Source organism: Odocoileus virginianus, chromosome 15 (genome assembly GCF_023699985.2).
Source record: "Odocoileus virginianus isolate 20LAN1187 ecotype Illinois chromosome 15, Ovbor_1.2, whole genome shotgun sequence".
NCBI classification, from domain to species: domain Eukaryota; kingdom Metazoa; phylum Chordata; class Mammalia; order Artiodactyla; family Cervidae; genus Odocoileus; species Odocoileus virginianus.
The window spans coordinates 55494989-55521347 of record NC_069688.1 but is presented as its reverse complement, the minus strand read 5'-3'; the positions used below and the strand labels follow the sequence as shown (position 1 = coordinate 55521347).

At 44.3% G+C, this 26359-nt stretch overlaps 1 long non-coding RNA gene across 1 annotated transcript; it reads left to right on the top strand.

Annotated features, from left to right (window-relative positions):
• Positions 1 to 799: 799 nt before the first annotated feature.
• Positions 800 to 25463, top strand: LOC139038405 (uncharacterized). The gene is made up of 4 exons (XR_011491367.1): positions 800 to 1172; positions 2172 to 2275; positions 23829 to 23979; positions 24970 to 25463. It is a non-coding gene; the product is annotated as an uncharacterized lncRNA (long non-coding RNA).
• Positions 25464 to 26359: the final 896 nt, after the last annotated feature.

The window sequence follows — 26359 nt, the reverse complement described above, 5'->3', positions numbered from 1 at the left end:
ATGTAAAATGCAGTTGGGTATATGGTCTGAGGTCCTCACTTTCATGATGGGAATCCTCCTAGCCTGAGAAAAAGACAGGTCAGGTCACTGTCCACCACATGGCCTCCATCCTCACCCCCAAAGTACTGAGACACTGTGACTCATCTATGCTTTATGGGATCCTTTTTCTAGCTCCAGCAGACCACTCCCAGGTCATTTGCTCATTTATATACAGGTGTGAATTTGTTACAAGTCCAGTGCAGAGCCGTAACTGCCAATATATGACGATACCTTGATAAAGAGTTCAGATTTGTGCTTAGAGATGGCAAGAAACTGTATTCTGAGGTCTGTGTCCCCAGACAGAATAACTTAGCTTGATCGTCTGCAAATAAATTTAAAATTCATAAAAATAAAAATACATAACACCCTTGAGCGCTTTGGGAGAATATACTTTTAAATGTAGTTACCTGTCCTGAAAATGAAATGGAATCATACTTCCCTGGCACCTGCAGCATGCAAGGGTCAGGCCAGTTCTCCTATCCTCCCAAATGTGGCTTTGTGATGGAAACAGCCCCGCAGGGGCCTATCTTAGTCAACTCCAGCTGCCACAACAAAAGACCACAGACCGCTAGTTTAGCTTAAGCACAAAGGGAGTTTTCACAGTTCCGGAGGCTGGAAGTCTGAGATGAGGGTGACGGCAGGATGGACGTCTGATGAGAGCTCGCTTCCTGAACCGGGGAAGGTGGCCGCCTCGTTGTGAGAGCGTGGGTAAAGAGTGAGGGTGCCTCTGCTCAGAAGGGCAGTCACGCCATCACGAGGCTCCACCCTCATAACCGCATCACGGCCCAAGGGCGCATCTGCGTCTGCGCCCCATTGACCGCGGGAGCGTCCACGTATGAGCTGAGGGGTGCCAGGATGCCGCTGAGACCATCGCCGCGCCTCTGAGCAAAGAATGAGCCTCCTCTTCCGTCTGGGCAGATGCAGTCCACCCCTGAGCGTGGCCTTGTGAGCCACGTGGGGGCTAGGTTCGGGTCCCCTTTGTCCCCCCAGCCCCCACCCCTGGGATGCATTTGGGCAGTGTGCAAATTATACCCAGACTGAAAACTGCCAGCCTCCGTAAAAAGAGGTTAATCCACCGTAGCGATCAGTCCCGCTTTCAGTAACAGAAATATGGGAAAGAGAGGGGTCTCAAGGTAAGTCAACTCTTCCTTGAAGGTTTTTTTTCACACTGGCCAGGCTGTTTCGTAAGCCGGGTCTCCATGAGGTACGCTATAGGCCCCAAGGCCATTTGAGGAGATTCCCCAGGCCTGGCCTTCCCCGCTTACGTTCACAGGTTCCTGTTCTCCGTCTGCCTCTGCTAGGATTTTGTCTCTCTTCAACCCCCAGCTCTTGGGGCGTGACCCTTTGACTCGCATGCACTTCCTCAGTGGGGCCTGAGGGTTTCTCTGGGATACTCCGACCTGACGCGTCACTCAGGGCGGGAACTTTCCAGTCCCAGCCCCAGTTTCCACAATCCACATCCGGTTCCGGGTCACTCAGTCCGTCGGAGGTCCACGCCCAGCCCCTGCGGCCTTCCTTTCTCTTCTCTTCCCTCCAGGGTGGGAGGCGATGCCCATCGTCTCCAGAGGGAGTGGAGTGGGGTGGGACACTTGGGAACTCGGGCTGGTAGCTCCGCAGCGGGAGGTGCCTCTGCCCTGTGCAGGTTGTCCAACCCTGAGATTCAAACACTACGTGTGAGCAGTCCTTTTGTTTTTAAAACTCTGTTAGCTCTAGCACAATCACTATTGTGTTTTTCTGTATTTTTTACATCAAATAGTTCGATACCTGATCACTGCCTAAAAGTCTTAAAACAGTGATATATTTTGAAAAGTGAGGGGGAGAGGGATAAGTTAGAACTTTGGGATTAACATTAAAAAAAAGAAAATTTAAAGTCCTTTCACATTTGTGTTTTTTTTTTTAATTTAATTTTTTATTTAATTTATGTAATTATTTAATTGTCATAAAGTCTTTGGGAAGAAGGTATTATTGTTCCCAAAGGAGAAACAGGTGCTGCAGAAGGGGATTTATAACTCCCACCCAACTTGAGGTTGCTGCCTTATTGAGGCCCCGGAGTTTTGACCTAAAATTCTGATTTAGTTCCCCTAAAAACAGCAACAAAATCACTGGTAGAGTAATTTCCCCTTTTGTTTCAGGGGAACATGTGTATCAAGCTCTACCTTCTGAATAACAAAACTGATCTTTATGAAGGATGTATTTCAGATGAATCAGGAAAATGCAGTGTCCAAAGCTATTTCAGGTAGTCCTTCCTTTTTGCTTATTTAAAATTTTTTCTAATATTGAGATGTAGTCAACATAACATTATATTAGTTTCAGGTATACACCATAAAGATTTGATATTTGTTATGTATTGCAAAATGATCACCACTGTCGACAGAAAGAAAACTTGCACAACGTGAAAGCTGTGAGTTAAATTTTATTTGGGTATCTGACTAAGGACTATAGCCCAGGAGACGACCTCTCAGAAAGCTCTGAGGAACTGCTTTAGAGCAGCAAGGGAGAAGCCAGGATATATAGGAACTTTTTTTGCTGGGAGAAGCATGTAGTCAAGCTTCAAAAGTACTGCTAATCACTAAAAGAGGCATCTCAAGTTAATAATTTTACTGATTTTCTATGTGTAAGAAGATGTAAAACTCTGTGGTCATTTGAAAATTTTCCTTAGATAGGCATCTTAACTGTCTATAGGCAAGTATGATTATGGCTTTTTTGGGGCTGCTCCTCACAACTTGCATGATCTTTGTTCCTCCGACCAGGGATCAAACCTGTGCCCCTAGCAGTGGAAGTGGGGAGTCCTAACCACTGGACCATCAGGAAAGTCTCAGGGAAAGTATATCCAAAAAACAGAATATTTCCTGTTTTTCTCCATCCTGACTTCCCTTAAGGGCACACTGTCGGTGGGCAACTGCAGTGACTAATGGCTTTATCCTTGCAGAACTGGAATGGCAGGCAACATTTTTTTCTTAACAGTACAATAACTGCATTTAATGTCTATCAACATACGTAGTTACAAATTTTTTTTCCTCATGATGAGAATTTTCAATGCCCCCCGCCCCCCCGGCTACTTTCAAATATGCAATACAATATTACACACAATAATACAGCATTCATTCACCATGCCGTATACTACATCTGCAAGACTCAACCATTTCAAAGTTGGAAATCTCTATCTTTGACCACCTTCACCCATTTCACCCACCCCCTGCTTCTTAGGTGGTCTTTCTCAATTGTTATCATTTACTAAACACCAAGTCTATTTTAGAGGACTAGAGTACATTTTTTCATATAAAATTCATTATTTTAATGGATTAGCTCCATAAATAATACCAGGTATACTACATTTACCTTTGGACTCTTCTACATGAGTGAAAAGTAAACTTCTATCTTCCTTAAGCTTCATTATTTGGGGATTTTTTTTTTCTTTTGTATTCTGTTTTGCATGCTCAAACTTATTCCTAATTAATAGTTTTTAGGAATCCATATGAATTGTGTTCCTGCTGAGGAATGTAAATCTTTATGCACAAGTTCTTCTGAAACTATTTATTTTAAAAAAATGAATGATGATTGTCTGACTTACAAAGTAGTGGGTGGTTTATCCTAATAGATTTTCTGGAATTGTATGGATCCCTTCGCGATTGTTCAGTGCCGACTCTGAGAGGGTCTCCGTATTGCATGAGAGGAAGTAGGCAGAGAAAAGAAACCCCCTGCTTTAGGAGCACTTATGGTCTAGCTCTGGAAGCAAAGGTGTAAAAATCAAACTGTGAAATATAGTAAATATTATAATAGAGAAGTAAATGTGTTACAAGGACAGTTAAAAGAACAATTCATTCTGCATGGAAGAATCCAGACAGCTTCATGGAAGTTGCATCATTTCTCCTGCATCTGGAAGGATTAACTAGTGTTTCATGGGGACTAAGCAAAGTCACAAAGTAAGAAAGAGCCCAGCAACAGTCCTGTGTGGCTGGAACATGTGGAAACTAGAGAGGATGACAAGATATGTCTGGAAAGGGCCCAGGAGCCGGATTCTGACGCCTCCTTAAGGAAACTCAGGAAACTGTTGGTGGCTGGGGTATGATGGGTGATTTTCTGTGTCAACTTGACTAGGCCATGAGGTGCCCAGATATTTGGTTAAATATTATATTTCTGAGGGTGCCTCTGATGGTGTTTCTGGATGAGATGAACTTTGGAATTGGTAAGCTGAGGAACACAGATGGCCTTCTCTGTGGTTGGTGGGCCTCATCCAAACTAGTGAAGGCCTGAAGAGAAGAAAAGGCTGAGGAAGAGAGAATTCTCTCTCTGCTTGTCTACGAGCTGGGGCATTGGTCTTCTCTTGCCTTTAAACTGGGACTTACATCACTGGCTGTCCTAGTTCTCAGACCTTGAGACTCGACACAATCTTGTGACCCAGTTCCTTACAACAAGTCTCATTACGCACATGTGCACGCACACACACACACACACACATGCACACACATGTACCTACCCCATTGGGCCTATTTCTCTGGAGTATTCTGACTAACACTGGGGTAACCCTGTCACCCTGTCCTTCTCATTGTCTTCTCTCCTTGCCAGTGACTTGGTATTTCTAGCCAAGTTGTGTTTCTAACATGTACCAAAGCAGGCCTGGCCCTCTCTTGATATTCTCTAGCTCCTACCTACTTAGAGTTCCCAGTGCCTCAGTTCAGTCGCTCAGTCGTTTCCAACTCTTTGCGACCCCATGAACCGCAGCACGCCAGGCCTCCCTGTCCATCACCAACTCCTGGAGTCCACCCAAACCCATGTCCATTGTGTTGGTGATGCCATCCAACCATCTCATCCTCTGTCGTCCCCTTCTCTTCCTGCCCTCAATCTTTCCCAGCATCAGGGTCTTTTCAAATGAGTCAGCTCTTCACATTAGGTGGCCAAAGTATTGGAGTTTCAGCTTCAACATCAGTCCTTCCAATGAACAGCCAGGACTGATCTTCTTTAGGATGGACTGGTTGGATCTCCTTGCAGTTCAGGAGACTCTCAAGGGTCTTCTCCAACACCACAGTTCAAAAGCATCAATTCTTTGGTGCTCAGCTTTCTTTATAGTCCAACTCTCACATCCATACATGACTACTGGAAAAACCACAGCTTTGACTAGATGGACCTTTGTTGGCAAAGCAATATCTCTGTTTTTTAATATACTGTCTAGGTTGGTCATAACTTTCCTGCCAAGGAGCAAACGTCTTTTAATTTCATGGCTGTAATCACCATCTGCAGTGATTTTGGAGCCCCCCCAAATAAAGTCAGCCACTGTTTCCACTGTTTCCCCACCTATTTGCTATGAAGTGATGGGACCGTATGTCGTGATCTTAGTTTTCTGAATGTTGAGCTTTAAGCCAATTTTTTTACTCTCCTCTTTCACTTTGATCAAGAGGCTCTTTGATCAAAGTTCTTCTTCGCTTTCTGCCATAAGGGTGGTGTCATCTGTATATCTGAGGTTATTGATGTTTCTCCCGGCAATCTTGATTCCAGCTTGTGCTTCATCCAGCCCAGCATTTCACATGATATACTCTGCACAGCAGTTTTTTTTCTTTTTTTTAAGATATAAGTTTATTTATTTTAATTGGAGGCTAATTACTTTACGATATTGTAGTGGTTTTGCCGTACATTGACATGGATCAGCCATGGGTGTACATGTGTTCCCCATCCTGAACCCCCCTCCCACCTCCCTCCCCATCCCATCCCTCAGTGTCATCCCAGTGCACCGGCCATGAACACCCTGTCTCATGCACTGAACCTGGACTGGCGATCCTTTTCACATATGATAGCATACATGTTTCAATGCCATTCTCCCAAATCATCCCACCCTCGCCCTCTCCCACAGAATCCAAAAGATTGTTCTATACATCTGTGTCTCTTTTGCTATCTTGCGTATGGGGTTATCATTATCACCTTTCTAAATTCCATATATCTGCATTAGTATACTGTATTGGTGTTTTTCTTTCTGGCTTACTTCACTCTGTATAATAGGCTCCAGTTTCATCCACCTCATTAGAACTGATTCAAATGTATTCTTTTTAATGGCTGAATAGTATTCCATGGTGTATATGTACCACAGCTTTCTTATCCATTCATCTGCTGATGGACATCTAGGTTGCTTCCATGTCCTGGCTATTAAAAATGTATTCTTTTTAATGGCTGAGTAGTATTCCATGGTGTATATGTACCACAGCTTTCTTATCCATTCGTCTGCTGATGGACATCTAGGTTGCTTCCATGTCCTGGCTATTATAAACATTGCTTTGATGAACACTGGGGTACACGTGTCTCTTTCAATTCTGGTTTCCTTGGTGTGTATGCCCAGCAGTGGGATTGCTGGGTCATATGCAAGTTCTATTTCCAGTTTTTTAAGGAATCTGCACACTGTTCTCCATAGTGGCTGTTCTAGTTTGCATTCCCACCAACAATGTAAGAGGGTTCCCTTTTCTCCACACCCTCTCCTACATATAAGGTAAATAAGCAGAGTGACAATATACAGCCTTGACGTAGTCCTTTTCCCAATGCCTACTCTAGAGTAAAAAGTACTTCAGACTCTAACCCCAGCCTACTGGTTCAGCCTTCGTTCCTCTCTTTCTCCAGTACCAACACAACCATTTAAACCAGTTATGGTCTCTGAGGCATTTGTGCCTCTTGCAACCACTGTTCCCATTGTCTGGAGGGTCCCTTCCCCTTTCTCTCCCTTGCTGGTTGACCACTGGTTAGCATCCAAGTGCCACCTTCTCAGTAAATCCATCCCTGATTCCCCAGAGGTACACAGCTGAGCCCTGTTCCATTTTGTACCTCCCTTCATTGTGGCAGGCATTCCATCACACTGTACTGGTTCATGAAGGGTCTATTTCTACCAATGGACAATGCTTCTCAAGAGCATGAACCATGACAGTTAAAGTTTCAGATCCTGAGGGTCTAGCATGCAGTAAGGACCTGAGTCCGTAAGTGTGGAAACATCTGGGCATGAACATCTGGATAAAAGGATAGAAGAGACAAAGAAAGCAAGCGTGACAGTGTAGACCCCAGATTTCACAGCTCATCCTCCTCTTTAAATGTCCTAATAAATGAACATCGTGAACTCCTTTCCTGTCAACATTTTACACTGTGTTCCAACAACAGCCAATAATCAACTTTGGGATTGTTTTCATAACATTTTTTTTCTTTTATTTTTATCAAATTTCATCCAGTTTCCATTTGGGCTTGAAGAACCTTGGCTAATTTCAGACACTGCTATTATCTCTCCTTCTCTCTTCTTATGCTTTTATTTTGTACTGGAGAAATTTCAAGAACTCATTCTGGTGTTTTGGGAACATTCATACATAGCATTGTTTAGTGTAAAGTTAACATTTTAGGGAAGGCAGAATTTCTGAAAAGTGTCCTTTGATATTTTGAGTAAATACATGTTGGGAGTTTTAAAATTCAAGCTCTATAACTTGTGCCAGATTGAGGAAGTTATGCTTTTAATGAAAGTTGGAAAAATAAGAAAACAAGATTAAGGAGCAGGCAAATTTCTTGTGAGTATAGAATCTTTAGAATGAAACTGCAGCAGGGGCAACAGAAATTGGTTTAATGATTTTAAAAGCCACACTAAGACTGAAAAATGTTTTTAACATTCCTAGCACGCAAAAAGAGTTGGCCTCAATGTTTTGCTCCTGAGCAATTGGGAAAATGAGTATTTCCATTGTGGCCAAAAGCCTGCACATTTCTGTTATGACTCATCTTGTGTCTGAACTCTAAAAGCCTGACATGCAGAAGAATGGGGAAGTGCCACACCCTCATTTCCAGTTAATTCCTGTCAATATAAAGTCAGGCACACTTCAGGAAAAGTTTTGTTCTGAGCTGACAATTCAGTTCAGAATGTATTTTCTAAGGCCCTTGATATTTGGGATAAGAAATAATTTTCAGTTCTAAATTTTAAAAAATGGAGACATTCTGTCGTATGTAAGCAAACAGCACCAATCCTTGACACATATACCCCTCTTGCTCTCTATGCTGTGGACTGATTAAACATCAGTATCCTGACCTTAGGGAAGTAATTAATATTTCTGACCTTCATTTTCCTCATCTGTAAAATGGGACCAATATCCACCTCATTAGTTTGTTGCCAGAGTTAAATGAGTGAACGTATGTAAATAGCTTAGCACACTCATTATTCAATAAACAGTAGCTGTTGTGGTTGTTGTTGATATTATTAGCAATGTAATGGAAAGAACATTGGCCTGGAAATCAGAAAAAGCGAAGTTTTCCCGAAGTAGCTGCTTAACCAATAATCTATTTTAAGCCATATTTTCTCATCTTAAAATGAAAAGTTTGGCCCAGATAACTTTCCAAATTTAGTGTTTATGACTCTATGAATAAACTGGTCAGAATAGTAAAGTCCTCTCAGCTCTATCCCTTGAAGTTCCTGCATCTTTTCTGAAATATTCTTCAACTACATGTTAGTTTTATGTCTGAAATTCCTCGGAGCTCTTGGGTCTGAACTCCGTGCTGGCCAGTTCTATGTGGGTGCGCAAAAGCTCTGCAGAACTGCAGAGGAAAGAATTTTTAATCTAATGATTTTTAAATCCAAGGACATAATGTTTAGAAAAGTTTCTAGTACTAGTGGGTACACAGATAACATTCAGACTTGTCTCCAAGAGATACTGTTTATTGTCAGTGAGAGTGGAAGGTCGATGCCTTTATGCCACAGTCCTTGATGAAATTTAACCATTTTAACTTGGAAGCAAAGAAATTTTCATCTGGGGAAATAAAGTTCTCCGGAATGACCCCCAGTGAGGGTAGACAGCCGTAACAGCACAATAACTGCCTCTTGCAGCTCTATGGTTTGTTGCCTCTGGAAAGCCCTTTGTCATACATTCTGTCATACATTATGTCATGCACTATGTCATACATTATGGCCCCACAACAACCATATAAGGTAGATATTGATGGTCATGAGTTTGAGCAAGCTCTGGGAGTTGGTATGGACAGGGAGGCCTGGCGTGCTGCAGTCCACGGGGTCGTAAAGAGTCGGACACGACTGAGCGACTTAACTGAGAGATGCAGTGATTATTCCCATAGCTAAAATAAGGAGGTAATATCCAGAGAGGTCATATGACTTTCCTGGAGTTGCATGGCTCACTGGGCATGTGCTATGCCAGAGAGAACTGTGGCTTACTGGATGTGGAAGGCACCTAGACACCCCCTTCCTGTTGCATCTGAAACATAGTAATTCTGTCTTCCCCACTGGTCTTCTTGAAAACTGGCATCTCTGTCAGATAAAATTAAGCAAAGCAAAGATCTACTTTGGTAGATCAAAGAAAGATCTACCAGATTGGCTTCTCCAGGTGTGTTGGAGGAATGCAAAGGGCAAGAGGTGGGGAGACGAGGCCCTGCTTCTTGTCCGTATATCATATAATCCTGATCAATAAACACTTTTAAAAGGGCTATCAAACAACTTGCATTCCAAAATGCACAAAAATCACCCATGGAGAGTCACACTCAGTTTGAAAGCATTTAGGACATTTAATGGAGAAATTTGTCTGCTTATTATAAAGGAAAAATAGCATTTTATTAATTGAATAAATCAAATGCTACAAGAAGAAATTCAGGTTCATGTATCAGGAGGAAGATTAATCTTGGCCTGTTCATAATTCTGCTTAGTCACTTCTGCAGATACAAGATAATGGCATACAATTTGCTTCTTTGCTTGGCTTTGAAAATGAAATGATTCCCTTCTGGCTTGTCTTTCTCACATTCCTGAGTTTGCCCTGTTCCCCCAGGACTCGGGAGTGGAGAGCAGTGGCTGACAGGTCTGGGGTGGTGCTGGGCTTGCCCACCATTTACTCTGAAAAGAGACTGCAGACAAGCATTGTTGGGTCTTGAGCCTTCGAGAAGCTGGACTTGATGACCCCAGAGGACCCTTCCAGCTGGAAAGGCAGAGATGTTCCTTTCCCTTTCCTGGGAATGGGCCAGCTGAGAGTGTCCAGATCATCCTTTTGCTTCTGGCAAGGATTGTATAAGTCCCATAAATAAAGAGAGAGAAAGGTGAACCCCCCAGAGAACCTCCCTCCATTTCCCCCTCACCTTGTCATAGTCAGGCCCAACAGTCTGATGAGTTGGTATGCACATTTCGTTGTTTGTGAGTAGGTCTCTTAATTCCCCAGAGGGAGCAAGGTTTGGGACAGGCAGAATCACCCCTAAGCTTTGTCTCCCAAGGTACACCCACTTGGGAGGACCCTCCCAATGGTGTCAGGCCCAGAGGTGCACAAGAGTACGAACGGCTCCACAGCTGGTATATCCCTGAGCCCACTTAACCAGCTTGCCAGGAATCGGGATCCCTTTGTTCCAGCTCTAGAGAAAGCCCTCAAACTGGCTCTTTTTCACTCCTGATTTTAATCTGTTCATCTTTGCAAAGCCTAGCTTATCAAGATCTGAAGGCATCTGAACAAGAAGCCTACAAAAAGATTGTGGACACGCCACTGTCCACCAAAGGGCAGATTTTTCAGGGGATCTTGATGTCCGCTTATCCAGGACTGATCCTAGGCAGGAGTGGTCCTGCACTTAACCTTGAGGAGGTGTGAATTCTATTCCCACTTTACAGTTGAGGAAATAGACTCAGATGTGTAGGCTATGTTTACATGGGTAGTAAAAGCCAGAGGCGCCTGCCTTTAACCACTGAGCAGCATTGCCTCTGGAAGGACTAGAAGAAGGATCAGAGTTTCTGAAACTTGAGACCAGCTCATCGGTGTACTTGAGCACCTCTTCATTCACTTACTTTCTAGTGCCTCCCCATCGACTTGGAACTGTATCCCATATGCTACAAATGCAGTAGCCCCGTGACTCCTCTTAGAGACATTAGGAAATGAAACATGGGCAAAACCTGGAAGGAAGAAAGTTTAAAAGATTCATGGGGTGGGATGGGGGTCAGTATGACAATGTGTGTGTGTGTTTCATGGGGGTCTTGGGGGTCAGTATTAAAGTGTGTGTGTGTGTGTTGATGGAAATGTGTATGTGTGTGTGTGTGTGTGTGTGTGTGTGTGTGTGTGTGAGCCTGCAGTAGGGACTGGCCCCTGTACGCACGAGGCAGGGAGCAGGTCCAGTGAAGGCTGCCCAGAATAGCCTTGGCCTGGCTCTAGCCTCATCACGTTACAGAGCAGCATCTCCATCCCACCGTCCGCCCAGTTGCTGTTCAGCCTCTCAGCTGTCCTTTCTCTCCTGACCTCTCTACCTTTGCTGTGGATTAGCTCCCCACGGCTGGATGGGTTTGTACTTCCCCAAACCGAATCCCAGTTCCTCCCCTCCCGCTTGCCAGCAGCGCCTTTGGACGTCTGCTCTGGTTTCCGCCTCTGGTCTTTGAAGCACCTGCTGTGCCTGCTCTCTTCCAAGTTATTAAGGAGAGATGTTAACTGAGGACAGCCTGGACCAGGTCCGGCTTGATACCTCCCTGGAGGCAGCTCCTAGCTCGTCCCTGCGATGGGCACCAAAATGCCAAGACTCAGCCACTCAGGCACGCTCTGAGTCCCCAGCTCTGCCACCTGGCTAGTGCTTTACCTCCTGAGCCTCAGTTTTGTTATCTGTGTTATGGGTACAGTAATTCCCTCCTCGAAGACTTGGAAGTAGTTAATGAGATAATGGTATACAATCCTCAATATGTGACAGCTACTGAAAAAGTTCCAGCTATCGTTAATGGATTCATCATTACTTGACATGTTCCTCACCACTCAGGTGACACAGATCTTCCTCCGTTTTCCTGTCCCTTCTCCAGTATCTACAGTTGAAAAAAATACATTGTCTCAATAACCTTTACAAAGGGATGTTATCAGCCCAATTTATAGGTAAGGAGTCAGATCACAGACAGGTTGCACCGCTTTCCCAGGTCGCATCATGTGGTAACGGCAACTGGGATACTTTAGTTCCCTCTCTGACTCCTTCAGGAAATGTTTACTGGGAATTTCTGGTGCCAGGAACAGTGTTTGGGGTCGCGGAGACTGTGGTGATCGGACATGGGCCTGAGCGGGGACCCAGCAAACGGAAAAGCGGTCAAGTACTTGAATAATGACAGAATCGTAGACAAAGTTGTCCAGACAAGGAGCCAGGGACCCAGGGCACCCCCCAGGTAGCAGGGCTCCAGAGCCTGTGGCTTTTTTCACCATCTCAGAGTTGACACGGTGCCAGCTGGACTGTGTCCTGGGGTCCGGCACGATGGGGCACACTGGGGGAGAGAGTCGTTCAGACAGGGGACAGAGGGAGCAATCTAAGAGACCCCACGGGGCAGGCAGCCTCATTCGAGATGGGCTCAGAGGTCAGGACTTCAGCAGCATTTCTGAAGGCAGCTCACCCTTCACCCCGTGCAGCAGCCGCCTTTCTTCAAGGACAAGGAGACCCTCCCCTGGAGCCCCCTGAAGACCATCTCTCTCAACTCTTTGGCCAGAATCACATCACGACCCTGTGGAATCACCACAATTGACTTAGGACAGCAAAACATACTCATAGGCTATGGGGGGGGGGGCCTGTGAAGGGGAAAGCAAAACGGGGGTTCTGTTAGCAAGGAGGGGGGGCTGCCTGGTAGGTGACTGGCCAGGGGTCTGCTGCAACTATCCATTATTAGTAGTCTTATTTTGGTTTTTGATTTAAATGTTTGGCTAATTTTTCTCTCCTGTGTTTTGGTTCATATTCCTCCTTTTTGGTGACTGGGGATGTTGAATGCCCCCAGTTCACTATTCTGAGCATCATTTTTTTTTTTTTTTTTTTTTGTTACATTGAGTTCTAGAATTAGGAGCCCTTGAAAAATGGACTGAATTGATACTGGTTACTGGGCTGTATCTTGGAAAGCACATTTTGGATAAATTACCAACCTTGTCTGATTTATCTTTTAATTCTGAAAGCAAAGTGCTGAAAAATGTGATAGTCGCTCAGTTGTGCCCGACTCTTTGCGATCCCATGGACTGGAGCCCACCAGGCTCCTCTGTCCTTGGAATTCTCCAGCAAGAATACTGCAGTGTACTGCCATTTCCTTCTCCAGCTGAAAAATATTGCTGGCCAAATTGCCAGCCTCCTGTTTTAGTTGTTTGGCCACTGGTCACACTCATTTGGTTCTCTAACAGGCTACAGAGTAGGATGAGGACTAGACCTGTAATTAGTATCAGACAGGTGGAGGGACTTTTGTAAGGCCGCCGTAGCAAGTTTCAGGCTTTCTGGCTGCAGACTTGTCATAATTACAGGGTGATGAGCAAAACAGTCTGAAAATGACTATGGCAGCTCACTCTGGTTGCCTGGCCAATGAGGTAGCAGACCTCAGAGACGTCTTTCTTTCAGCGGAAATGCTACATCCCAGCTCAGTTTTCCATGGGACCAGTAGCATCCTTTCCCTGCAGCCTCCTATGGAACGTGGCTGCTGGCTTTCTCAGCACCCCTGTAAACAGCCGGCCCCCAATCCAGATTGCCTTGATCAAACTGCCTGAGTTTTCCCCCACTGACAAAGTGGCTGTTTTACACTTGCTTTATAGAAAAGGCAGAATAAAGAGAGATACTGTTCCTCTACTGGAACGTAAACCCACACCACATTTCTCACACAGCACCCTTGCCCGTCTCTCTGTTGGACAGTGGGAGGCAGGGAACCTGGTCTTCTTTCTGTGTAACCTGCCTTATAAGTTTTCCCTTTCCCCAATGAAGTAAGTAAGTATTAGTCGCTTAATTGTGCTCGACTCTTTGCAACCCTATGGACTGCAGCCCACCAGCCTCCTCTGTCCATGAGATTTTCCAGGCAAGGATGCTGGAGGGGGTTGCCATTTCCTTCTGCAGGGGATCTTCCCAACCCAGGGACTGAACCCGAGTCTCCTGCACTGCAGGCAGATTCTTTATCTACTGAGCTACAGGGGAAGCCCTTCCCCAATAAAGCCTATTCCTTAACCCAAACTGGGTGAGGTTGTAGAATTCATTCCAAACCTGATGCACAGTAGGTGGTGACTCAGAAGGGATCCAACTTGTGCACAATTCAGACACCTGCTTTTTTTATGTATGTCGGAGGAGGGAAGTGCCATTCAATTGTCCCCACAAGTTCTAAGCTATTAATATAACAATGCAGGAAAAAAAAAAAACTTATGCAAAAATTATTTCATCCTTATTTAAAATTTATGCTTTCAAGTTATATGTATGTAATACAATATATAAATGTATTCATTTAAGTCACCCTAACTTTCTTCTGCAACAAAGTACAGTGTGTATAAATAAATACATATGAATAAGGGGGTTATATGTTATTCATCATTTTATCTAAGACTTCTATGTTCTTTCTGCTTTCTCTTGTCCCCACACGTGCAAAACATTGACATTACTGCTTTCAACAAAATCCGAGCCCTGGCTCTCGGCCTGAGTGTGTTAAGCCCAGCAGCCAATAAAGACCGAGATTCCAAACACACACACACACATACACACACACACACACACACACACACTCATTTATTCTCTGACAGCAGTTCATCAATGCCACTGCTTAAGAAACTTGATTTCCCTAGTGATTCTAAATATTGAGATTCTAGGGGCGTCTGGGAACATTATTCCTCCCCAATTCCTCTGATCCTACAACTTCTCTCGTGTCTCCACTGAAGTGACCCAAGACAAAGTAGTTTTTAGTAAAAGAGCAGGTTTCTCAGTGAAGTATTAACTGCCCTCATGAGTGCGTTACTTTGGAACGTTCTCCAGCTTAATCCTCTCCTGAGTCCTCCCGTACCTGCAGACCTACCTCTGGTCTTAGCCCTCCCCTGCAGTCTCTCTCTGATTGAGGGCTCCTACATCTCCTCTAGCCCTGTTGCTCGCGTATCAGTGTGGCTTATACATCATCACTGAGTAACACATACACACTCACATTCTGGCTTAAAAGCGGGAGCGATGACTTACACCTGAGTATAGGTATTGAGTTCCCTCAGTGTCCTCCAGTTCATCCAGGAAAGGGCGTCTTGTGTGCTCTTGCAAGTAAATCTCTGCTGCTTTGACCTGCTGAGGCTGTGAGTCCCTCCTGCACGTTCCATCAAAGCCTGTGCCAATGGCCTGGTTGCCATCCCAAGCCAATTTCCTCTCCCATGTCAGCTCTGGTCCAGGAGCAGACCGAGTTCAGGCCAACACCCTCCATCCCCAGGGGAGACCAAAATGAGGAAACTCCCTTCATCCTCTAAATCCCCATATCTTCCCTAGAAACGTCCCTGAAACTCTGTTCTGTTCTTTTTACTGCAACCTCTTCTCCGGGTCTTGGGTACAGGTCGTGGGGCAGGGTTGGGCCATCTGAGGGTACAAATAAGGGCTGTACTGAGGTGGAACCACCCGCATCACTGACTCAATGACCTTGAACAATCTTGAACTCTCCTGTCTCTTTTTAAGATGAATTGTCACTTCCTTTAGGAGTGGGCTGGGCAATGCACAGCGGTCCATAACTCTCTCTTCCTTTCTCAGGCAAGACTGAATACTAGGGAGATTTCAGCTGATGCTATCAGGATGGCATCCCAGTTTCCAAATAAAAACAAATGGAGGCCTACTTCCCTTCTGTTATCCCTTCCATTGAGAGGTGGAGCCTTATCTCTTCACCTCTTTGCACTTGAGCCTGGCCAAATGGTTGGCTTTGGCTAATAAGAAAAGTTATGACCAACCTAGACAGCATATTAAAAAGTAGAGACATTACTTTGCCAACAAAGTTCTGTCTAGTCAAAGCTATGTGTCTAGTAGTCATGTATGGATGTGAGAGTTGAACTATAAAGAAAGCTGAGCACCAAAGAACTGATGCTTTTGAACTGTGGTGTTGGAGAAGACTCCTGAGAGTCCCTTGGACTGCAAGGAGATCCAACCAGTCCATCCTAAAGGAAATCAGTCCTGAATATTCATTGGAAGGACTGATGCTGAAGCTGAAACTCCAATACTTTGGCCACCTGATGTGAAGAACTGACTCGCTGGGAAAGACCCTGATGTGGGGAAAGATTGAGGGCAGGAGAAGAAGGGGACGACAGAGGATGAGATGGTTGGATGGCATCACCGACGTGATGGACATGAGTTTCAGTAGACTCTGCGAGTTGGTGATGGACAGAGAGGACTGGTATGCTGCAGTCCATGGGGTCACAAAGAGTCGGACATGACTGAGCGACTGAACTGAACCAAACTGGATGACATATTGGCAAAGGTGACACAAACAGAGGCTTGAAAAGAGCTGTGAATTGGGATCTGCTCTCATTGGCTCCTCTTGGAACCCAGTGGCCAGTGAAAAGTCTGGGGTAGTCAGTTGGATGTTGCAGACATGTGTCACAGTTGCCTCTGAGCCATAGTCAACTGCTAGATATGTGATGAAGCCATACACATTCAGTCAACTCATGGCTGAACTGCCAGATGAACTGAAGCCACATGAGTGAGCCGAGGCAGGACCAGCAGAAGAAGTATCTCGCTGAGCTCAATTCAAGTTGCCAATACCCAGAATTGTGAACTACTCAGTGATTGTTGTCTTAGCCAAAACACACATTTTGAGATTGTTACACATCAATATATAACTGACCTATTAATAGAAGGGCAGAAGAGGGAATATGGAACTGATGGAATAGGTATCCACAGCTGATGGATTAAAGAAGCTCTGAGGTCTTTTTCAGTTCCTTCCCTGGTGGCTCAGAGGTTAAAGCATCTGCCTGCAATGCGGGAGACCTGGGTTCGATCCCTGGGTCAGGAAGATCCCCTGGAGAAGGAAATGGCAACCCACTCCAGTACTCTTGCCTGGAGAATCCCATGGACGGAGGAGCCTGGTGGGCTACAGTCCATGGGGTCACAAAGGGTCAGACACGACTAAGTGACTTCACTTTCTTTCTTTCTTTCTAAGGTCTTTTTCAGATACTGAAATTCTAAGATTCGTTGAGAAGATCTCAATGTCAATAACAAGTAAAAGGCACATAATTTAAATTTGCAATTTCAGACCACATCCGCTCTTCCCTCTGTTTTATATTATAAATCTCAGAGATACACAATGTGTGACCATAAAGAACTATGACTGATAATCACCGCAGTGATCTCATTACTTCCTTACCATGCCTTGCTCTGCTGCTGCCAAGGCAGGGCCTTTTCTGAGTTGTGGACTTTGTAAATGTTTACTTCACATGATTCATGCCTCAATCTCGGATAAGAGCTATCCGCATCAGAAAAAAACGAGTTGAGACTTACGCATGAATTAATTTTTTAATAAAAAGATATTGAAATCACTTGCACAGTCACACACACCCATAAAAGACTGCAGCCACTGTAACACTAAAGGAAATTACCTCCAGGCTCCCATCCAGGACAATGCAATTTCAGCAACTAAGACAGAAGCCTTGAAAACAAGAGCTAACAACGGAAACGCTGACAAATCCATAACGCCCATTGCTGAAAAGCGGCAAAGGAAGACCGGAGTAATAACGACACAGTGTGAATTCCAAGTGTTTTTACCTGGCCCTGGCAGCAAGCGACAGAACCTGCTTTCATAAAGACAGTATAATTAAATCACCCAGGGTTTATCCAAATGATTTCTGAAAGCCAGGAAAAGAAATAGCACGATTGAATTTTGGAGAAGATTCCCTTTGACTGAGGTTTTCGTTTTGTGCCCACAAGTCAGAGATTTCTAATAGATAGGACACAGCCCTGTCCTGATTTACACATCTGGTGTCCACCTTCGGTCACGTGTGGGGAGATGCAGGAGGGAGGCAGACCCAGCTCTGTACATCCGTCACGCTGAGGACTATGGGTCCTCTTTCAACTTTGCCATCAGTGCTTTCCCCTCCTGCGGCTGTGACACAGTTTTCCCTTTGAAGCAGAGAGACATCAGGAGACTGTTGATGGTTCTCATCTCCATTTACGCTCCCCCCACCCTCCTCCACTTGCCATCCTCCACCCCCCGCCCCCAGCCCACCTCCTGGGCCTCAAAGAGAGTCCTCCTCCAGACACGCAGGGCTGACCCATCACGAGGCACAGCCACCCTTACTCATTACAGAACGTTCTCTCTTCTTATCTTGCCTTTTTTTAGCCTGAAGGACAAAGACGGAGAGAGGAGTCTTGATTTTCCTTGTTAGTCTGCTCCAGCTGGCAGCCTCGCCAATCTCTAATATCAGTTGTGATGTGACAGTTATTTTTTTTTTTAACTCTAGCATCTCACTAGATCTAGCAATTTTATGGGTAACAGGATGGGAATTCAGCTTAGAAAACTTTTGACCAGCAATCATTCAATAAATAAAAATGAGGACAAAAAGGATGACTTTGACAAGCAAAATAAAACAGCCCCTGCTTTGCCAAGAATGTACACGAATCATGTTTCCAAAGGACACGCTTGTTATCTGTTTAACAATGGTCCGGAGCCTCCTTCTCATCACGTCTCTCTTGGGCTCCTTAGTTGCCCGAAGCTGACTCATGTCTGAACTGGGAACAGTGGACACCCAGAGCCTCAGACGCTGAGCTGAAGGGGCCTCAGTGTGCATTCTGGTTGATTGGGTCCACCGCGTCCCCCACTCATGTTGGGAGTTGGAGAAACAAGAATGGAGAGTGTTATGGGTTGAACTGCATCCCCTGAGAAGATGTGTCAAAGTCTTAATCCCCCAGCACTTGTGGATGCACCCTTATTTGGAAATGCGGTCTCTGCAGATGTAGTCAAGCTTCAGATGAGGTCATTAGGGTGGCCCCAATCCAATATAACTGCTGTCCTTCCCAGAGTGGGAGGGATCCTGGGACACACACAGGAGAGGAGGACGCCGTGTAACAGACGGCGGCAGAGAGCGAAGGGCTGCAGCCGTGAGCCTAGAGAGCCAAGGACTGCTGGCAACCCATCCGAATCCAGCAAGAGGCAAGTAAAGATGCTCCCTTCCAGGTTTCAGAAGGAGCCTGACCCTGCTGATACCTTGATTTCAGACTTCAGCCTCCAAAATGGTGAGATGAGGGAGATATCTCTGTTGTTTCAAGCCATGTGGTGTGTGATTCTTGTTTCAGCAGCCCTAGGAAACGGATACAGACAGTCAGGCAAACTGCCCATGATTCCAGGGCAGGTGATGGCTGAGGACACACCAGAGCACAACTCTTGTGAGTCTCCAGACTTGGTCCACTGTCCTGGCCTTTATTCCTCTGAGGCATCACAGCTAAGTTGTATGCAGTGTGTTTTCTTACATCTTGTTTTTGTTCTGGATTTGTATAATAATTTCCCTCAAATAGACTTCCCTCGTCTCTCCCTTTTTTGTTTTGAAAAACTTGAAGCTGAAAAGTTGAAAGAATAACACAAGAACACATGTATTTCCTACACCTAGACTCACCAATTAACATTTTGCCATGTTTGTTTCTCTGTCTCCATGTTTACCCTTGTCTTGATCCCCTTGAAAGTTGCAGACCTCAGGACATTTCACACCTAAAATATTTCAGCACGAATCTCCTGAATTCTGAATTCTCCTGACCAAAGACATTCTCCTTCATAATGCTCAGAGGCAAGGAATTTAGCATCAAAAGGATAATCAAACACAGATTGTATTCAAGTTTCTCCAGTTTGCCCCCAAATGTCTTTTATAGGTATTTTTTCCTTCCTCCCCTCCTTTTTCCCCCTCTCTCTCTCCTTTCTTCAGTGTCCTTCAGTACCATATCCCCCAACTGCCAGGTCCCTTTGGTCTCTTTTAATTTAGAGCATTTACCCACCTAGCTTTTTTTCTTTTTTTGGTCTGGCTTTCATAACGTTGACATTTTTGAAGAGTCCAAGCCAATTGCCTAACAGAATGTCCCACAATCTGGATTTGTCTGCCTGTTTCCTCATGATCAGATTCAGGTTAACCATTTCCTGGCAGGAATATTCCCAGGTGAGGCCATGCATTTTCCACAGCATCTCAGGGAGAACCTCGTGGCAGTCAATAACTACTGTGGCTGAAGATGCTGGGTTTACTGGTGATGGCAGGGGCCCATCTGGTCACCCCACTGGAAAGGTACCATTCTTTTCCTGTTGTCATTAATGAATTGTCTCTGGGGGTATTTGAGAGAAGACTTGTCCTTAACTACTTAATACAGTACATCCAGAGTTAACAACAAATGCTGACTTGGTATTAGATGTCACTCCACAACTGAAATGCAATACCTAACATGCCCTGCCTGATTTACCACAAGCTTTTCATTAAGAGTTGAAGTGGGGGTTAAGGTTAAAACTAATCCTCCTCCTTTACAAACTGCCTGCCTACAGAAATCTGATGGTCATTCTCATCGTTTCACCAACACGTACAATATTATCCAGGTATTGGCCTCAGGCAAGATCTCTGACTACCTAAAATCGACATTGAAAGTTAAGAAGGCATACCCTCCCAAAAAGTTAACTATATCAAAGAGTAAGGCCCTCGTTCGGTAACCTCAATGCTCAAACCTGAAAATTACATTGGGCAAATGAAAGATTTGTTTCTCAGCCCACCAGTATCGCAATAGTCCAAGTATCACGGATAACATGGATCTTACATGATTACACTTGTGGCAACGTGGTATTTTCTTTGTTGGCTATCACACAGGACATGAACTTGAGAAAGCAGGACAAAAATAGATCTCCAAAGCCATGTCAATCATTTTTGAGAGGTCAAAACTCCTCATGGCTTTAATTGAAAGTCACTGCTATGGTAAGTAGTATAACAGAAAAACACACCTACGTCTCTGCGTGAATATTAGGCAAGGTGATTACGAAACATCAGCCACCAAGGCCATCCTCAGGGGCTTTGTAAGCCACTAAAGATTGGTTCCGCTGTGAATTCCTGTGGGGTTTTTTCTGCAGTGGTTTCCCCCCCTGGATTGCAGGTGCCATGAGAACTGGGATTTGGTCCTGTTTGCCCTCCGGTGTTCAGAACGGTGGGCTTCCCCCATGGCTCCGCGGTAAAGAAGCTGCCTGCAATGCAGGAGCTGCAGGAGACACAGGTTTGATCCCTGGGTCAGGAAGTTCCCCTGGAGGAGGGCATGGTAACCCACTCCAGTATTCTTGCCTGGAGAATCCCTTGGACACAGGAGCTTGGAGGTTACAATCCATAGGGTCGCAAAGAGGCAGACACAACTGAAGCAACTTAGCATGCACTCATACTTTCAGAAGGAACAGTATCTGGGTGTCCAACAGTTACTGGTTGAATGAATGAATGACTCAAATAGTGCTCATCAAGGTTAGGTCAATTCAACACTGCTAAGGAACCAATGAAACTTCGTGGACCTTTTATTCTCTTTTTATCCGCTTAATTTATTTTTAATTGGAGGATAATTGCTTTACAATGTTGCGTTGATTTCTGCCATACAACATGAATCAGCTATAAGTATACAGGTGTCCTCTCCCCCTTCATTTATTTTTAATTACAAAATTTGGCACTAAGGTGTGGAAAGGACCCTTCTTAGCTTCTCTATCTCAACCTCCAACAGCTTCGCTGGTCATTTCAGTGTGGACAGCATACCTCTCTATGTGCCAGACTGGGTCACGATTCTACCCCTTGAAGCCCATGTTTCTCTCTCTGTTTTGTAAAATACAAAATAGGAGCCAGAAAGGACATGGAATATTCCATCACCTCATCCTCTCTTGTGTGTTTATCTCCTTCCAATATTTCCATTCCTGGGTTGCTAAAGGTCATGGGGAGAGTGAAGCCTATGGATTATTAAGAGAATGCATAATTTGCTTAAATAACATTTTTTTTCTCCACATGATTTTGTCTAAGAATATTGTGACATAAAATTTTGATTTATCTCCTTTAACGTTTGAGAGTTAAGCAAAATAAATGATCTGCCCTATAAACATAATTTCATTGTTGTTGTTCATGTGCAGATGCTTTAGTTTCAAGGAAGCTGAAAGAATCAATCAGTGCATGTGGTCACTTGAATCAGGACACTCCAGACTTAGACACGGGAGATGGTGCAGAGCCAGGGAGAGAACGGCCAGGAGACAGGCTCTCCTCACAGGAGGAAGTGACAATAATAAAAATTTAAATATAAGAGGAATAGTAATAGCTTGTGCTTATTGCATGCTTATTACTTCTATTTACAACAACCCTTTAGAGTAAGACTATTATCCCCATTCTAGAGAGGAGGAAATGAAAGCTTAGCAAGGTGGTGACTTGACTGCAGTAATGAGTGAGCAAGAATTTGAATCCTCTGACCTCAGAGCCTCTTACTTCACCACACACAAGGGCTGCTTCCAAACGCACAGTAGAAGAGCCTGCTATTTACAAGTGTTGTCTTGCAAAGTTTCAGGGAAACTTTGATCATTTTTTAAAGCATTTATGCTGGAAGGAATCCTGTAAGATCACTGCCCCAGAGTTCAGATAGGGAAATCCCTATAGTATTCTTCTTAAATCTAATACCTTTTGATATTATTCAGCCCTTTTATCATCTTTGTCATTCTCCTTGAATCCCTCTTCAAAGATGATACATTCCCTAAAATTATGGATATAGCTCAACTCCTGAGAGGCATCCATTTGCAAATAGATGAAAAGCTTTGCCACTGTAGGTGAGATGAACAAGGCAGACTGGCAACACGGCAGGTTAAATGTCCCGTTACCACTGACCTGCTCAGACACACAGACACAATGGCTCACTCTCCTGTCCCCTGGTGAAAAATCAGGGGAGCAAAGGGGCCCGTATATACAAAGGTTACTTCTTAATCCAATACCTGGAAAGAAGTAGAAGGTTTACAATCATCAAGCTTAATCTTATCTAAACTTCTGAAGATTTTATACAGGGGGTGGAGGTTGAGGGGATGGGGGTGGGAATCCTTCTAGAACCAGTATTCATGTTGGCAACAGCAGCTCTCCAAAGCTACAGTTCCAATTCTAAGTGCCCACCACTATGGGCGCTTTTTTTTCTCTCTTACACCCACCCCCCTCCACATTGCCCCAGACACATACTAGAGAAACATTCAAAGCCAGTTTTTAAATGAAAGCATACATTTTTTCTTTCTCGCAAATTCGTTTCCCCTGAATGTAGGTATTGTTAAACCACTGATAGGCAAACAGCAAGAATGCCTTTACATGAGTATCTGTTTCTTCCAAACCCAGCACAAATATAACCATTCTCACAAGGGCTTCTAGCCTTTTAGGTTTCAAGGACCAAGAAATGAATGCACACAAGAAAATTTGGATGATGCTAGGCTGCCAAGTTTTGTTTTGCAGTGAAAAAAAACAAATAGTAATATTTATTATCATCCTGTCTTCATGAAGTGAAGGACATCACAGGAAAAAGAATCAGTACATAATTTCATGATAAAGAATTTTTTTAAATCTTAAAATTAGCTTATGGAATTTAATTTCATTTTCTTTCTCACTGCCACAAGTCAGTGAAAATTCTATTAAGAGTAGCACGGGCCCTGAGACCAACATTTGGGGGCCACCGATCTAAGAGAGGTCTTTCCTGGTAAAATCTTCTTCCTCCACCACTGGGTAGAACTAATCCCCTTCATTCTCTTCAAGCATTTTGTGAATACTTCTGCTATCTCACATGCTTTCATAATTGTTCCTGTTAATATTTACCTAGCAGCTAGACCACAAGTTTTTAAAGGCACAAAGACTGTGTCTTAGCTTTTTATCCACTTAGAGGACATAGCTGGAGAAGGCAATGGCAACCCACTCCAGTACTCTTGCCTGGAGAATCCCATGGACGGTGAGCCTGGTGGGCTACAGTCCACGGGGTCGCTAAGAGTTGGACACGACTGAAGAGACTTGGCGGCAGCAGCAGCAGCAGCAGAGAACATAGCACAAAGCCTAGAACACTCTAAGAGAATTTAACAAATTAATTTGTACCTAAATCAGTCAAAGCTAAAGAGAGAATCCTCTCCCTAGACCAAACTGATCATCTCATTTGCAAACTGGCATAGCACGAAGGCCTGGAGGGAGGTCACAGAGATGTAACATTCAAATACCACTGGCTCACAGCGATGGCTTGCAAATTTTCTTTGAAGTTCAACACCACTCTTCTGAAAAACAATCTCAGGTAAGAAATCAGTTTGGGGCTATGTTTAAACATGGAGAATGACATCAAATGAAAATGGAATTGCCAGATACAGAACAGAGTTAAGAATCAAGAGGCAGGACAATAGTCCACAGCAGTTGAGATCCTCTGTGTTCATTTGTCCAGGTGGTTTATTGGTGAGTCGTGGATCTGAGGTCTGAATACCAAACACTGAGCTGGCAGTTTCCTGAATCCAGGAAAACAACACTTCCTAATTTATCACCCTGACAAAATTTGGCCACCGATCAGCAATGCAGTAAAAAATATGTTCCATAAAAATATCTTTATAGATTTTCTCATTACACTAACAAATGAGGGGTGGAATCACCTTATGGGGGGTGGAATCACCAAAAACTTCCATCCTTTATATACCCATATCTTCCATAAAGCAAAGAATATAAAAAGTGGGAGGAATTACAATTACTATCAATTGTTTCTTGCACTACCAAAGTCAGAGGCTGTCAGCCTATATAGTGTCATGTTAGCTATTACTCTCCACTTCTTAGTGGGACCCGACAGTTAGATCATTTAGTGTTGTCTTATGGATTAAAATTAAATTTACTTTTAGCAGCAATTAAATAGTTATGAGGCAATACAAAGCTTTACGGATGAAACTGTGGCAGCATTGGCAACCTGTAAGCAGGATCAGAGGAAGAGAACTGAAACCCAGAGCCTCCTCACTTATGCTCACTCACCTGTTCTTCAAGCTGAAAAGAAAAAAAATGAAAGCAGCTCTGGGGACCAAACTTGAGCATATCCAGAGCCAGTGCTTTTGCAGAAGCAACATGCCGCAGGCTCACCTATGCTATTTCCTCCCCTCGAGTGGTGGCTTCCAAGACGGCCTCCAGCAATCCTATCCCTGGGACTCACGCCCTTGCGGACTCCCTTCCCTTGACCAGGGTCGGTTTGTGTGACTGGTGGCACACGGGAGTGACTGTCCCTTCTGAGATTAAGTTATAAAACACTTTGCAGCTTGCAGACAGTTCCAGCCCCAGCAGACGGCTCGACTGCAACCCCACCAGCCCCCGAGCTGGAACTACCCAAGTGAGCCACTCCCAGACTCCTGACCCTCAGGAACCAACTGAGAAATTATGGGTTTGTTGGTTTAAGCTGCTAGTTTGGGAGGGGATTTGTTACCCAGCAAAAGGTAAGTAGTACACCCACTGTGATCTCGGGCAAGTTAAATAAATTAATTGAGCCTCTGCTTCCTCATCTATAAAGTGGGGACTGACGTAAATAGAAATATATTTATACTTATTGTCCTTTGTTTTGGAATTTAGGACTGCCTTCAGAGACACCTAAAATACAAGGCAGCATAAATTAAAAGTGGAGGGAGGATAGAAAAACAAGGGCAGTGAAAAAATAAGAAACAGGAAAGAGGCTAAAAAATAATACATTACACACAACTAAAATTGGGCCAGAATGCTGGATCTGAAACAGCATAACTCCTCCAACTTCCTCCTGCCTCTGCCAACGCCACCACACACACACACACACACACAGGGTCACGTGTTAATTCCATTCAGAGTCCAAAAATTTTTTAAAGAAATTCAATTATTTAAGAGACATATAATTACCCTTGGAGCTAATGTGAATGAGAATTTTCCTTGGGCACTCCCTAAAGTAGATACTGCATGGGGTAGAAGCTGAGGCCTTCAAACGAGGGATAATTTAATGAAGTGGGATGATACACACAGTGTCTCGTATCAGGCTGGCCCATCGTAGGGCTTGTCCAACAGTGCCTGTTGTTAATACTACCATTCAGAGCAGAGTTTTATCAGTACTACAGCTCCCCTCCAAGAAAAGTTTGCTCTCCACAGACTAAAACTCTTGACTTGCCATTCTCATCAACATTAAAAATAGCCCAATTTCAGCCACGAACTTAATGGAAACAGTTGCAGGAAATCCTGGATATTCCAAATAGTTTCTCATCTTCCTTCCATTGTAATAAGAAGCTCAGTGGACATAACTGTCTGCCTTCATGTTCACAAAGCTGTGGGCCTCCCCTTTAAACCCTTCTTGTTATCTCACTACCAAGTCTTAATGTTTTCAGTAATTTCTTGTCCCATCTGATTTCCTGTACATTTTTGTGCCACTGCCTAGCGCTGAGTTCTAACTCATTACTCCCAGATGTAGGCAAGAGCCCTGTATTAGTCAGCTCCAGCAGCCCGGTCAGCGTAAACAGGAGATGCTTATTTCAGTATTTCTCACAGTTTTGGAGGCTGGGAAATCCAAGAGCAAATGGCTGGTTCTGCTCCCTGGTGAGGGTGTTCTTCCCTGGCTTGCAGATGGCTCCCTTCTCCATGCGTCCTCACATGGCAGAGAGAGATGGAGAGGGAGAGAAAGCTCCCTGGTATCTCTT